The sequence below is a fragment of the Adiantum capillus-veneris genome, chromosome 8 (genome assembly GCF_014529385.1).
Source record: "Adiantum capillus-veneris isolate H3 chromosome 8, ASM1452938v2, whole genome shotgun sequence".
NCBI lineage: Eukaryota > Viridiplantae > Streptophyta > Polypodiopsida > Polypodiales > Pteridaceae > Adiantum > Adiantum capillus-veneris.
In genome coordinates this window covers 48,395,984-48,409,620 of record NC_140938.1, presented here as the reverse complement: position 1 = coordinate 48,409,620, position 13,637 = coordinate 48,395,984, and the positions used below count along the sequence as shown (strand labels likewise).

Here is a 13,637-nt window from a genome sequence, read left to right as displayed (position 1 = left end):
CCGTCGTCGACATCAGCGTCTTCGACATAGACCCCGTCGTCGACATCACCGTCTTCGACACAGAACCGTCATTGACTTCATGGTCTTCGACACAGTACCGTTGTCGACTTCGTCGTCGTCGACAAAGACCCTTAGTACCTTGTATCGACTTCATCGTCTTTGACATAGACCTCGTCGTCGACCTCCCCGTCTTCCACATAGAACCCGCAGTAGCCGTCGTCGACATCATCGTCTTCGACATATTCCCCTTCAGTACCTCAGTACCCAGCATCAATAGCATCAGTTCCCATTAGCATCAGCATCTCAGCATTTAGTCATTGTAGCAGCATTGTACAAGAATAAAGAAAGTACTTGCTCTGGCAACAGAGCAAGGGGGCCCTTGAGGGTTGGGACCGGACATCCCTGTGTCGTCCCTTTTCTCTCTCTCATCTCTCTCTTTCTTTCAGTTTAGTTCAGTTCTTTCAAGTGAAGTAAAGTGTCCCTTGTGTTTGTGTGCGGATTACTAGATCCGAGGAAATCCTTATTCTCTTCCGCTGCACCTGACAAACCAGTCCTGCTTTCATCTTGCCTTTTCGTCCATGTTCCTCAGCTGCTTTCGAACTCTCTGACCTTTCTTCATCTTGTTCTTTTTGTGCCCTTTTAGGACACTTCGCGGAGATGTGCCCTTGTTCCACGCATCCAAAACACTTCCCCTCTTTGATGTAGTTGGCTTCCTTCCGAAGAGTGAGCCGGGGTCGTGCATCCTTATCTTTCTTTTCTTGGGGGCTCTTCTTCTTTCTACTTTCATTATTAGAAGTATGTTCGGTTCTCTGCATCATGATCTCATTTGTGGGGTAAATCAGACTACCTAAATGTATGGCAAAGCCCGTTTCGCATGACTCATCAGTTCTTGAATAGAATCTGACTTTTGTTCTAAGCAGTGATCTCTGATCTCCGTAGGAAGTCCGTAGCTAAATCGCTCAATCTGTTCTTTAAACGAGATCTTATTAATGAAGAAGCGGGTAGAAAAGAGCTCCAAAATCTCTTGCAATATGCATCCAACGTATCTTTCTTGGTCATCCTGTTAGGTGCAGCGGAATGAATGTTGTACTTTCTCAAGATGAGTGATCCATATTTGCTCAAGGTTCCTTTTAGTTCTTATGGAAGGGAGAGCCTTCCGTTCTTAATGAGAGAATGCTATGATCACAAACAAAGTGAATGGACACTATGCGTGCAAGTGTATGAGACTGAGAGATAGAGAGAAGAGAGATACGACACTAGAGACGTTGTAAAACCCTCCTCCGAAGGCCCCACTCTCGTCGACGAGAGTGGTCTACTTATGATTGCACAATCTGGTACAAATGGTATGTATGGGACTGATGCAAGTCTAGGCTATGTCGACGATGACGACGGTGATGACGAAGTCGACCTAAGGGCTGAAATCTGCGAGTGTGTATCTGCTGTCCAAAAACGCTATGGGCTGAAATCTGCAATTGATCCAAAAACGCTGATTTGGGGGCTGTTTTCGGTGGTTCCTTGACGCTGAAAATCTGCAGTTTAATGGCTGAAAACTGAGTTCTTTTTGGGGCTGAATCTGCTACTTCTTCATTGTCACGTGACACATCCCAACCCTATGTGTCCGTGGACAAGCTACACCATAGCAGGGTTCAGTCAAGTTCAGTCAAGTCTAGATTAGCAGTGATCTGGCACTTTTGTGAGTCTATTCGTAGACCGTGCATGCCCAGTCACTTAGCATAGATGCATATCCTCCGGTTGCACACAGCATGATCATCGGAATTCCCATCAGAATCCATTAGCATCAGTTAGGGGAATTTTCCACTGCATTTAGCCTATTTTCCTATTTATTGGTTATTTTCACTTATTATTTTTAAGTGACTTTCCAACAAAAGTAGGTAGGGCAATTTTGCTAAGTTAATATATAAGCAAACCCAAGTTAGCACTTTCTGGCAGAAGAGGCAGCAGGAGTTTCCCGCTCAACAGGCAACTTCTCAGCAGTACCCCCCTCAGCATCAAGATCCATCGCCATCCAAGGCCATCCTTGGCGTTTTTCCCGCGACCAACCACCTTCAGGCCTTAGCGTTTTCAGCATTCCCTAGCGCTATGCACATCAGGCTTCAGCAGTTCCAACGTTTTCATACCTCAGCAGATCAGCGTTTTTGACATCAGCCATTAGCGTTTGTACTCCCAGCAGGCCAGCGTTTTTGCAAGGACTAGATCCAGCCAGCGTTTTTAACTTTCAGCCCTTATCGCATCAGATCCACAGCATTTCTAGCCCTACGACACAGTAGCAGTTCAGCCCAAGAAGGTTGCAGATGCTCCCCCATTTTCAGCCATCAAAACGCAGCCAAAACAGTCATTTTCAGCCACCAAGAAGACCATGAAAATCAGTAGATAAAAGATCCCAGATTTCAGCCATCAAGTCGTCGTCGTCGTCATCGGCATAGTCCCATTGCATCAGTCCATTGCATTCGCATTGTACACCTTTGTGCAATCAAAGTAGACCACTCTCGCCGAAGAGAGTGGGGCCTTCGGAGGAGGGTTTTACAACCGCTCGGGTGTCGTATCTCTTCTCTCTCCTTCTCTCAGTCTCATTCACTTACACGCACAAAATCCACTCACTTTGTTCATGACCACAACACTCTACAAGACGGGAAGCTCTCTCTTTCCCTAAGAACTAAAAGGAACCTTGAGCAATAAAGATCACTAATCTTGAGAAAATACAACATTCATTCCGCTGCACCTAACATTCATGGGCTGAATCTACTACTGTTCTAGGGTTGTACTTGCAGGTTTTCCATGCTGAAAAATGTTGTTGATGCACGTCAAAAACGCTAGCTAGCTGGTTTCCCAAAAACGCTAGCTTGCTGACTGAATCTTCTGGCAATCCCTGCTGATGCAAAACGCTAGGCAAGGGGTTACTGATGCGGTGATGCTAATGCAAAACGCTGGTGTCTATTCTTGCTGGCGATGGTGTAGATCTTGAAAACGCTAGAGAATGTCTGATGCAGAAAATGCTAGCATGGGGGTTCTTACTTGGAGGGAGTACCGCCAAGGGTCTTGTTGAGAAGCTGCCTACTGAGCTTGGCTCCTGTTGCCTCTTATGCCATTTAGTGCTAACTTTGGTGGGCTTATATATTTTCTTAGCAAAATTGCTCTACCTACTTTTGTTGCAAAGTCACTTAAATTAATAAGTGAAAAATGTCAAAAATAGGAAAAATAGGCTAAATGCACTGGAAAATTCCCTTGATGGATTCTGATGGGAATACTGATGATCATGCTATGTGCAACCAGAGGATATGCATCTATACCAAGTGATTGGGCATGCACGGTCTACGAATAGACTCACAAAAGTGCCAGATCACTTCTAAATCTACACTAACTGGACTGACTTAACCCTAATCATGCTATACCTTGTCCACGGACACATAGGGCTAGATGTGTCACGTGACATCCCCTCCTTTTCAAAGTGAGGTGCTGGTACCGAACTGTATGGCGTCGACGAAGATCGCCAATAGCATTCGGAACCCTGGAAGAGACTCTTCGTCGGCCCACTCTGATGTGTGGGTCGCGCGGTACTTGAACTTCATAAAGGTCTGCAATGCCTGCTTCTTTGGGCCGCGCCGAAAGCGACACAAAGTCTTCTGTGGCTCCTTCGATGCTTCAACTTCGGCTAGAGTCGTGCTTCTTCCTTCTTCAAGAATCTCCATGGCTGAAAATTCATGAAACCATTTCCAACACAAAACCATGAACATACCCATTCCATGTAAAGTGAGTGGAAAAAATCTTGTCTTCACTAAAGATTGTGCATGCAATGTAAATGAACCAATAGACGGAATGCCAAACCGTTCACCACATACACGCAAACAATGAGATCGAATCTCTCTCTTATGATCTAGAGCAATCAACTGTGGCAATTCACAACGGAAATGCCCATGCTTGGTGCTCATACTTTCATGTGCTCGTTCTACGAATGTGTCATGCCAAGGAAGAGACATGGAATGTGACTTCCTTACATACATACTTTTCAGCTTTTCATGAAAAATCCGCATACATTCGTGCTCATCCATGAGAGAAACGTGCTCAACATACAATATGTCATGCCTAGGAAAAGGGAACACATAAAGATGCTGACCAAAATACAGGAAACGATCACGAATGAAACACTCGAACAATGCGTGCGTATTAATCATGCGAACACATAATACTTCCTGTAAGGGCTCTTTGGACCTAGGCTCGAGAGCCAAGATCGGTTATTCGGAATCTATTGAATCTTCTAATGGGGGATCTATGGACCTTGACTCGAAAGCCAAGATCGATTCTTCGTGATTGATCAAATCGATATTAGCTTCGCTAGAAAAAACATCAATTAACACATCTTCCTTATGAACAATCACATCATCCGCACGCAAATCATCATGCTTATCACATCTTAATCATGCAAATCATCATGCTTATCATTATCAATCAATTCATCATGCAAATCATTGTCAGTCGAATCATCACGCTTGTCATTATCATCCAAATCATCATGCAAATCCTGTGTCATGCTTTGGAGAAAAAAGACTGAGAGTCTCCTTCGCATGAATCCGTTCAATCTTGTCCTGCATATTAGCAATGAGAGATGGAGAACGAACAATGTCCTCTCCATGAATAACAATGGGAGAATCACTTTTGGCATTGAGAGTGAAAGTGTTAGCCTCCCAATCAATGAGAGGGTTAGCATCATGAAACCATCGAATGCCCAAGATCATATCACATCCTGAGAGAGGAGAGACAACAAATCTTCTAGTGAAGGCAGCTTTTTGAATTGCAAACAACACATCAAGGCACTCCTCCGTGATGAGAGCGTCAATACCAGGAACAAAGCCAGAGACCTCGATAGGAGATCTCTGACTAACTTCTAGGCGGGCTCTCTCAACAAGAGAGGGACTGATCACATCATGCATACTACCTGAGTCAAACAATATGACAAAACGTTGCCCCGTCATATGACCATAACATTTAATGAGAGAATCATCAATGGAAGGGTCATGAGAAACTTGGGGCACACTCGTGTTATCATTAATTGCATGGACAGAGGAAGTGGGTTCTGTGGATTCTTTAGATTCATTCGATTCAAGCTTAGGACATGTTCTTTTTATGTGACCCTTAATGTGACAATGAAAACAACGACCTTCCTTAGAATAAGTGCTTTGCTCTTCCGACATGATGTATCCTCCTACAATTCCTTGTGCTACCTTTTCATCTGGACTAAGCTTAGGTTTAGCAATTGTGTTAGCCTTACCCTTAAATTCATTGGAAGAATTCTTTTCTGAGAGATTGTCGGAAGATTGGTTAGAAGAGTTACCATTCTTACCGTTCTGAGGGTTCTGAGAAGTCTGCGAGGTACTTGTGGACGTCTTGCTTTCCTTAGGCTTTCCCTTGTTGTGCTTCATCTCTTATGCGAGAGCAATCGCTACCGCCTTGTTGAGATCGATTGGATCGAGCACCTCAACACCGTACTTGATATACTCGTCCGATCCATAAAGAAATGCCTCTTTGCGTTCATCATCAAACTTGCGTAATTGGGTACCTAGCTGCAAAACACGATTAGAAAAGGACATAACCGGCATACCATTTTGCTTGAGAGCGCGCCAATCGTCCTTCAATCGTGCGAGGTACTGAGGTGGCATAAACCGTGCCTTGAGCTTGTCTTGGAAATCAACCCAACTGAAGGACAGGGGTATGAGTTCGTCGGCTTCCTCTAGGTGCGTCGCTAGCTGTGCCTCTTGCCATCCCGTGGTACCAATTGATGGCATCACCGGCAAGGTACATAGCTTCCGTCAAAACCTTGCTATTTCCTGTCTTCTTAGTTGTCGCAAAATAAGCATTAAATTGATGCAACCAAGAATGAATAACCATAGCATCCATCTTACCATCATACTTACTGAAAGTCAACTTCTCTGTGACTGGGTTGTTGGAATCCGCATCGTGGCTTGTGCCACTTGAGGAACTCCCACGATCTTTGGCTGGTTCGGATTTCGAGGCAAGCACTTGTCGAATCAATTCTTGAGTGCGTAGTTCTCGTTGAGCCTCACGCTCGATCTCCAAAGCCGCGCTTCGTGCTACCGCTTCCTCCTTTCTTAGTTCTTTTCGTTCTTTTCGTGCGTCGCGCTCGCGTTCTAAAGCAATGCGATTTGCTTCTTGCTCGCGGTCCTTAGCAATGCGATTTGCTTCTTGTTATGCCGTAATTCTTTCGTGTCTTTCGTCGCACTCGCGGTCCTTAGCTTCTTGTTGTTCTGCTTTGCTTGCTAGTTGTCCCAACGCAACTCGATTCGTTTCTTGTTGTTGTGCCATCATGTCCAACATCAACTTGACCATCGTCTCCATAGAAGTTGGTCCAACTCGTGGCATAGATGGCGAAGGGGGAGGGTGTAGGGTGTAACCGGCCTGTTCAATCCAAAAAGGGCGGTAGACTTTACTTTAAACCTTGATTTAGCTTTCACCCATTATTAGGCGTCTATTATACCTGCGCTATAGTGACACAAAAGAGGGGAATGGGATACAGATGCTAGAATGCACCTGTATGAGAAGACCGACACCAGATTGGCCCCTAACTTAGGTGCCCCTTTCGGTATTTCTTTATTGTTTAAAAGAGGGAATAAACGCTGTGGTTCTTTCCAAGCTGCCCCGCACAACCTTGGCTGAATTTTGACTGTTCTGGCTTGATTTCGGCAACATAACTGTACTAGAACCCTTCACGGTCAGTATTCCCACGCATTAAATGACTTTCCCGACGCATACGGGCACTTTGCAAAACCTGGCGAGAACCTGCAGTACGCTGACTTCTCTGTTTTCAGCCCTGAAAATGCGCCAGATCACCTGTACAGCGGTCCCCTTGCGTCCCCGAACCTCCTCGGGGTATTAGGGTCCGTTTAGGGCCAAAACCCTAAACCTGCAAAAATACACAGCAGGCTGTAATTTACTGTTTCGGGCTCCGTTTCGCGTGCCGGTCGCATCCGTAGCAAGTGCTCGAGCTCCCGCACCTGTAGGGCTACTTGCCCTTTGAATCGGACGAGATTTCTGGCGTGAAACCTCTCCGAATTCACCTGTTCCTGCGGGGGGATTAGCCGCTAGGTAATCCAGTACCTGTGCAAGAGGCTCTTGCCTCGGCAATCGCGCATGAACCCACACAATTGTACATTGGTCAAATGAAGAGCCCACTAGAGGGGCATAACATACTGCCAAAGGGGAGAGAGAGGGCAGTGCGTAGCGTGCAGGGCATCACTTCTGGCACCGCACTGTACATAGGAGGGAAAGCAAGCACTCCATAGCTCTTAACCTGTGACAAATTCTGAAAATCAGACTCTCACAGCTTAAAAATCAGCGCCCAATTTTCTGCATGAGGAAAGTGCACAGAATTGTGCCACTTGGCACATTTATAAGCATTTTCCCGTTTCGGAGTTGCCACCTAAAAATCTCCCAACCGGTCGCCTAGTTGACTTCACGACAGAGTAAGAAAATGTTCTCCTTGTCATTCCGGAGGTAATGACGCCAACACATTTTCAGGTCCCAAAATAGCAGTTCCCTAAATTTTAGGAGATGCTGCCCTTGTATCTTTCTAGGTCATCCGACCCTCTTTGTACACTGGGGCCACATCCAGAACTGAAATGTAGCCTCTGTAGCAAAGGATTCCACTTTGGCTAGTCAATGACCCCACTTGGCTAACCATAGTCCTTGTCCAACCTTAGTGCTCTCTTGCCCTCAGGCCTGGACTCCCTCTGGACAGTTCCACACTAGCTATGCAATGCAGGGCAATTAGATTTCTCGAGGGGTGTTTCCAAAAAGTGAAAGTAAATAGATAATAAGAAAGAAATCAACAAAAAGGATAGATAGTAGTCACACGCTGGTGACAGAGGGTCGGAAAAATCTCTTGGTGGGGAGAGCTCTTCGTCGCCTCTCTCATGCTCATCACCTGTATGCGAAGTATCCATTCCGCTTCGGGTGACGACCATGCACTAGGATCTTTGGTTCTTAAGTTCACGAAGAACTTGTGTTCTTGAGGGTCTTGAGGTTCTTGAGGTTTTCTTTCGCTTGCAAACCGTGTTTGAGAAGGATCTTCTCTTCACCCGAGTTCTACTCCTTTCCGCGGGCGCACCCCTTGGCGGCCTTGCACTCACACCAAGGTTGCTTTTTCCCACCTCACGTCGATTGGCCGACCGCTAAGTGCACGGTCCGATCTCAATGAGTGAAAAGAGACATAAGGGGAGGCTGGACAAGCCCTTCTTTCCCGGGATTCCTGTCACTCTTCAAAAACGCGATTAGGAATCGACACGCCCAAGCGAACTTGGGTTCGTGCGATCGCAACAAGCAAAAAAAATTCTTGTGGTTCTTTCCTTGAGTGATACAGAACACTGCCAAAGCTCTATACCAATGTTAGGTGCAGCAGAATGAATGTTGTACTTTCTCAAGATGAGTGATCCATATTTGCTCAAGATTCCTTTTAGTTCTTATGAAAGGGAAAGCCTTCCGTTCTTAATGAGAGATTGCTATGATCACAAACAAAGTGAATGGACATTGTGCGTGCAAGTGTATGAGACTGAGAGATAGAGAGAAGAGAGATACAACACCAGAGACGTTGTAAAACCCTCCTCCGAAGGCCCCACTCTCGTCAGCGAGAGTGGTCTACTTATTGCACAATCTCGTACAAATGGTATGTATGGGACTGATGCAAGTCTAGGCTATGTCGATGATGACGACGGTGATGACGAAATCGACCTAAGGGCTGAAATCTGCAAGTGTGTATCTGCTGTCCAAAAACGCTATGGGCTGAAATCTGCGATTGATCCAAAAACGCTGATTTGGGGGCTGTTTTCGGTGATTCCTGGACGCTGAAAATCTGTAGTTTAATGGCTGAAAACTGAGTTCTTTTTGGGGCTGAATCTGCTACTTCTTCATGGGCTGAATCTGCTACCTTTGGGGACTGAATCTGCTACTGTTCTAGGGTTGTACTTGCAGGTTTTCCATGCTGAAAAACGTTGCTGATGCAGGTCAAAAACGCTAGCTAGCTGGTTTCCCAAAAACGCTAGCTTGCTGGCTGAATCTTCTGGCAATCCCTGCTGATGCAAAACGCTAGGCAAGGGGTTACTGATGCGGTGATGCTGATGCAAAACGTTGGTGTCTGTTCTTGCTGGCAATGGTGTAGATCTTGGAAACGCTAGAGAATGTCTGATGCAAAAAACGCTAGCATGGGGTTCTTACTTGGAGGGAGTACCGCCAAGGGTCTTGTTGAGAAGCTGCCTGCTGAGCTTGGCTCCTGTTGCCTCTTCTTCCATTTAGTGCTAACTTTGGTTTGCTTATATATTTTCTTAAGCAAAATTGCCCTACCTACTTTTGTTGGAAAGTCACTTAAATTAATAAGTGAAAAATGTCGAAAATAGAGAAAATAGGCTAAATGCACTGGAAAATTCCCCTGATGGAATCTGATGGATTCTGATGGGAATACTGATGATCATGCTGTGTGCAACCAAAGGATATGCATCTATACTAAGTGACTGGGCATGCACGGTCTACGAATAGACTCACAAAAGTGCCAAATCACTTCTAAATCTAGACTGATTGGATTGACTTAACCCTGATCATGTTATAGCTTGTCCACGGACACATAGGGCCAGATGTTCGTACTCCCGAGTCAACCAAGAAGAAATAAAAAGCCTTTTAAATTTCAGCCATTTAACTGGCGCTTTCTTGTTCAATAGAAGGGTGGACCACCATGTTCGAGCATTTCCCTTAAAGTAAGAGGTAGCCCTCTGAATCTGCTCTGAGTAATGCCCTCCAGAGAAAGCTATATTAAACTGCTATATGAAGGTCAAAGTCCTCGAAGCATCTCGGAACCCAAAAAAAGTGTCAAACTTAATTGAATGTCCACCTTCTTTAAATTCTCGAACTTTCTTGCTTTTATCCTCGAGAAAGTCATACCGGTTGGCTTTATAAAAGTGCTTCTTCTCTACATAAAATCTGTGATCGTCGGAGTCCGAACTATTTGAAGACGAGTCCTCTAAAGAACTGTCAGAAACTGGGCGAAACTTAGGCTTCTTTGCTTTTTTTCTTTCCCTTTCCGAAGCTTTGCTTTTTTCTTTTTCCTTTCCGAAGCTTTGCTTTTTGCTTCGCTTTTTCCCTTTCCCGTCTTCTTCGCTCGAGTCAGAAGAGCTAGAAGAACTGTCAGAAGAAGAAGAAGAAGAAGAAGAAGAAGAAGAAGAACTAGAGACTCCTTCAAATCGCACATGCTTCTTCTGCTTTCTTGCCGAGGCAAAAGTAGATTGGCGACCTAAATAACCCGGAAAGTTAGTCCCTTTCTTCTGCTTTTTGTCGTGCTTTTTGGATTTGTTGTTCGCGTCAAAAAGCTGAGTACTCCGTGTATCAACCACCTCTTCCAATTCTTGCTCTGTAAACATCCTCGGAGTAGGAGGTTTCTTGAGTGCCGGTTTGAGGGGTGGATTTGTGGCTTTCTGCCACACTGAGTGTGCACTTCGTCGAAGGACGTCTGAGTCAAAAATTTTGCAAATTTCGGATCCTTTGCAAGGTTGATCATCATCTTTGTCGCGTCGTCAACCAATTGTCAATGTTCCATCTCTTCAATCTCCGCCTGAGTAGGCCGAGGCAGGCCGTACTCTTCGTGAGAATCTTCTTCATGATCTCTTCTCGCATCTCCACATGCAGAGGAAGTCGATTATTCGTTGTTGGAATCCATAAGTGTTGCGAGAAAAGGATCGGATTCCCGGTAGAAGAGAAATCGGCCACGCTCTGATACCACTGTAACAAACTTGGACACTCCAAGTCAAGATTCTACCGCGACACAACAGAGATTCACTTCAAAACAATTCACAATTGATTCAACATGGCCAGGCAAAGTTCCGTGCCTAGAGATATTGGCCCCAAAGACTGGCGCCCCTTTCAGTATTTCTTTTTGTATTAATCTGTGTTCAAAGTACAAGAGAGTGGGAGGGTTCTCACTCTCAGACTCTGCGTCCAGATGCTCTAAATGTGAGGGCCCTGCCCACTTATTTATAAGTTACAAGGGATGCCCAAAAGCAGAGCCCCAAAAGCTGTCAATTTTAAAAGCCACTTAAAAATAAAGCAACTAATCCCAAAAGCTTCTCAATCTTGCGTACAATTCAGCAGTGCTTTTCCGTACAGTCATCAGTGCAAAAGCAGGCTTCCGTACAGCTTTGCCACGTCAGCAAAATTTCGCTTTTAGCGCCGCAAATCACGGGGGTCCGTACGGTACTGCCACATCATCATGTCATCGGGTTTTCCATGTGCTGCCAGCCGAGGTGTGTGTGTGTGTATCTGCTGCCCCACTTCAAAATGTGTCCAAGGGCCAGCCACGTCACCAGTTTGTGACATCTACAACAACGACAATGACAATGACGATGACAAGGGGTACTTCAACGACGAGGTTGTGGGCTGATCTGCTATCGTCGGGGACGGCAATGGGCTTCGCCATGGACAGTGATGGGCTGAAAACTGAAATCGTTGATCAGGCTATGGGCTGAAAACTGAAAACGTTGTGTGGGCTTGCTTTATTTTAATGCCTTTGTCACTTGGGCCCCATCGGACAGGGTCCCATAAGTTGGTGGGAACTTTTCCGCTTCTTCTTCTTCTCCTGTTGCTGCTTCTGCTTCTTCACTTAGGGTTTAGGCCTCTGAGCCAAGATCTGCAGGTTGGCTCCGTACTTCAGTGGCTTGACATGTCAGCAGTTTGTGACAATGGGTCCTAGGGGCACTGAGGATTCCTATGCTGAGCTAGGCAAGAGCCAATTTAGAGCAGACAATTCTCTAGAGTCTTGTGATTCTTTCTGTGGTGCAAATAATATATTATGCCCTCTATAAACGTTTTTTCCCTCTCTGGTTTTACGCGTTCATATTCTGGATAAGAGGGATTCTTTTTAATAGAGGGTTGAGGGGTTGCTTGGTTCAAACACGCTAAACTAACACAAGCAAGGGCTAATTTAGATGGGGCATTCCTTTATTAAAAACGCTAGCGTGGCTTTTTTTTTAGAGCAACATCTAAGTCTTCATGCGGCCATTTCAACACGTTTCCAAACAATTGGATACGCACACCCCAACCAAAATGCGTTTTTGATTGCTAGGGGTAGCGTTTTTGCAACACAGCATATATGTGTATATATACATATACCTATATATGTATATACACATATGTGTATGTGTATATATGTATCTATATACATATATGTATATAATATGTGTGTGTGTGTGTGTGTGTGTGTGTGGGTAATATATATGTATATGTACATACGGCATGTGTGAGTGATGTATTGAAAAGATTGTTTCTCTTCATCAATCCAAGTAGACAATGCCACCTAACAAAAGACTAGCAAGAACAACAAGTGTGCGAAACATGCTTTGATTATCTCTTGCGTTTGAAATTAAAAATGACGATGTTTGCAATTTACTAAGCACGCATCACATTAATTGAGAACATGAGTGGCAACTCTACAATGTGTGTAGAGAAGCTAGATGTTTATATAGTGTATGGCAAGGACATGAAAATTGAAACTCTCTCTCTCTCTCTCTCTCTCTCTCTCTCTCTCTCTCTCTGGTAATGGGTAATTAGATTACGATGAAAAATGGAATACAGCAGTCACAACAGTACGTACTAGGAAAAGGAAACTGAAAACGATGCGTATGCTAAGGGGCAAGATCATCGAGACCTGCGGGCTCTCATCATGCATACACGCAAGCGCTCTTCATGTTTCTGCAAATGAGAAATGAAGTAGTAGCAAAACAGAGGAAATGAGTACCTTTCATGGCAGAAGAGATCCAAAAGCCAGCTGAGTAGAACTAGGGAATGTGCAAAAGCAACGCAGAGCAGGGCCCAAGACCGAAAGGAAAACCGGTGCGTGTGTGTGTGTGTGTGTGAAAGAGAGAGAGAGAGAGAGAGAGAGAGAGAGAGACTGTTAAGCCCAGGCATGCATTGAAGCCATCGACTCTACGCAGATACAGCCCAATTATTATTGGTCTATCAGAATGGATGTTTGTGCGTGTATGTGCGTTAGTGTGTGTGTGTGTGTGTGTGAGAGAGAGAGAGAGAGAGAGAGAATAATTTGTTAATGGGTTGCTTAAAGTTAGCGCATGTCAATGTCGAAACTGCTCTCGAGTGAAGAAGTGATGAGGCCGATTATTACTCCTATCCAAAAGGAACAGAGATGTAGGGATGCTCTTTTCTCTTTTAACAGGGCTTTTGGGCACTCTTAAAGGCACCCAACCCAAATCATGAAATAGGGCTACATGCAAAAGGTATGCAAAAGGTATGAGACGAGCCAGTGTGAGATATAGCCTCACAGTAAGTGATAGGATTTGACGTCCATCTGTCCTTCTTAAGACATTTTGCCGGTCGTATGAAGGCCAAAGTTTTTTTGAGTCTGTCATTGGAAGGGCTTGTTCAAAAATTATCCTTCTATAAAAAAGGTTGAAAAAATAGAATACATGTCAATGGAAGGGCTAATTAAAAAGCATTCTATATAATATCTATATGTATAATGGTTATACTCATTGACACAATATAGTATCTTGCCTTGTAAATTACGCGAAATTTTCTCATTGGAAAGGCAAACTGAAAATAGACCCTTCTATAGG

The 13,637-nt window shown here is 44.7% G+C and overlaps 1 protein-coding gene across 3 annotated transcripts in view; it reads right to left on the bottom strand.

The window, feature by feature from the left end:
• Positions 1-13,172, bottom strand: part of LOC147452098 (BTB/POZ and TAZ domain-containing protein 3-like) — a 148,006-nt gene extending 134,834 nt beyond the window's left edge. Inside the window, exon 1 of one of the 3 annotated variants that reach the window (XM_086517893.1) lies at positions 12,803-13,172. The gene's annotated coding sequence lies outside the window, so the exon portion shown is untranslated. The remainder of the gene's footprint in view (positions 1-12,802) is intronic. The other 2 variants (XM_086517895.1, XM_086517894.1) reach the window with 2 other exon arrangements.
• Between the last annotated feature and the right edge of the window lie 465 nt (positions 13,173-13,637).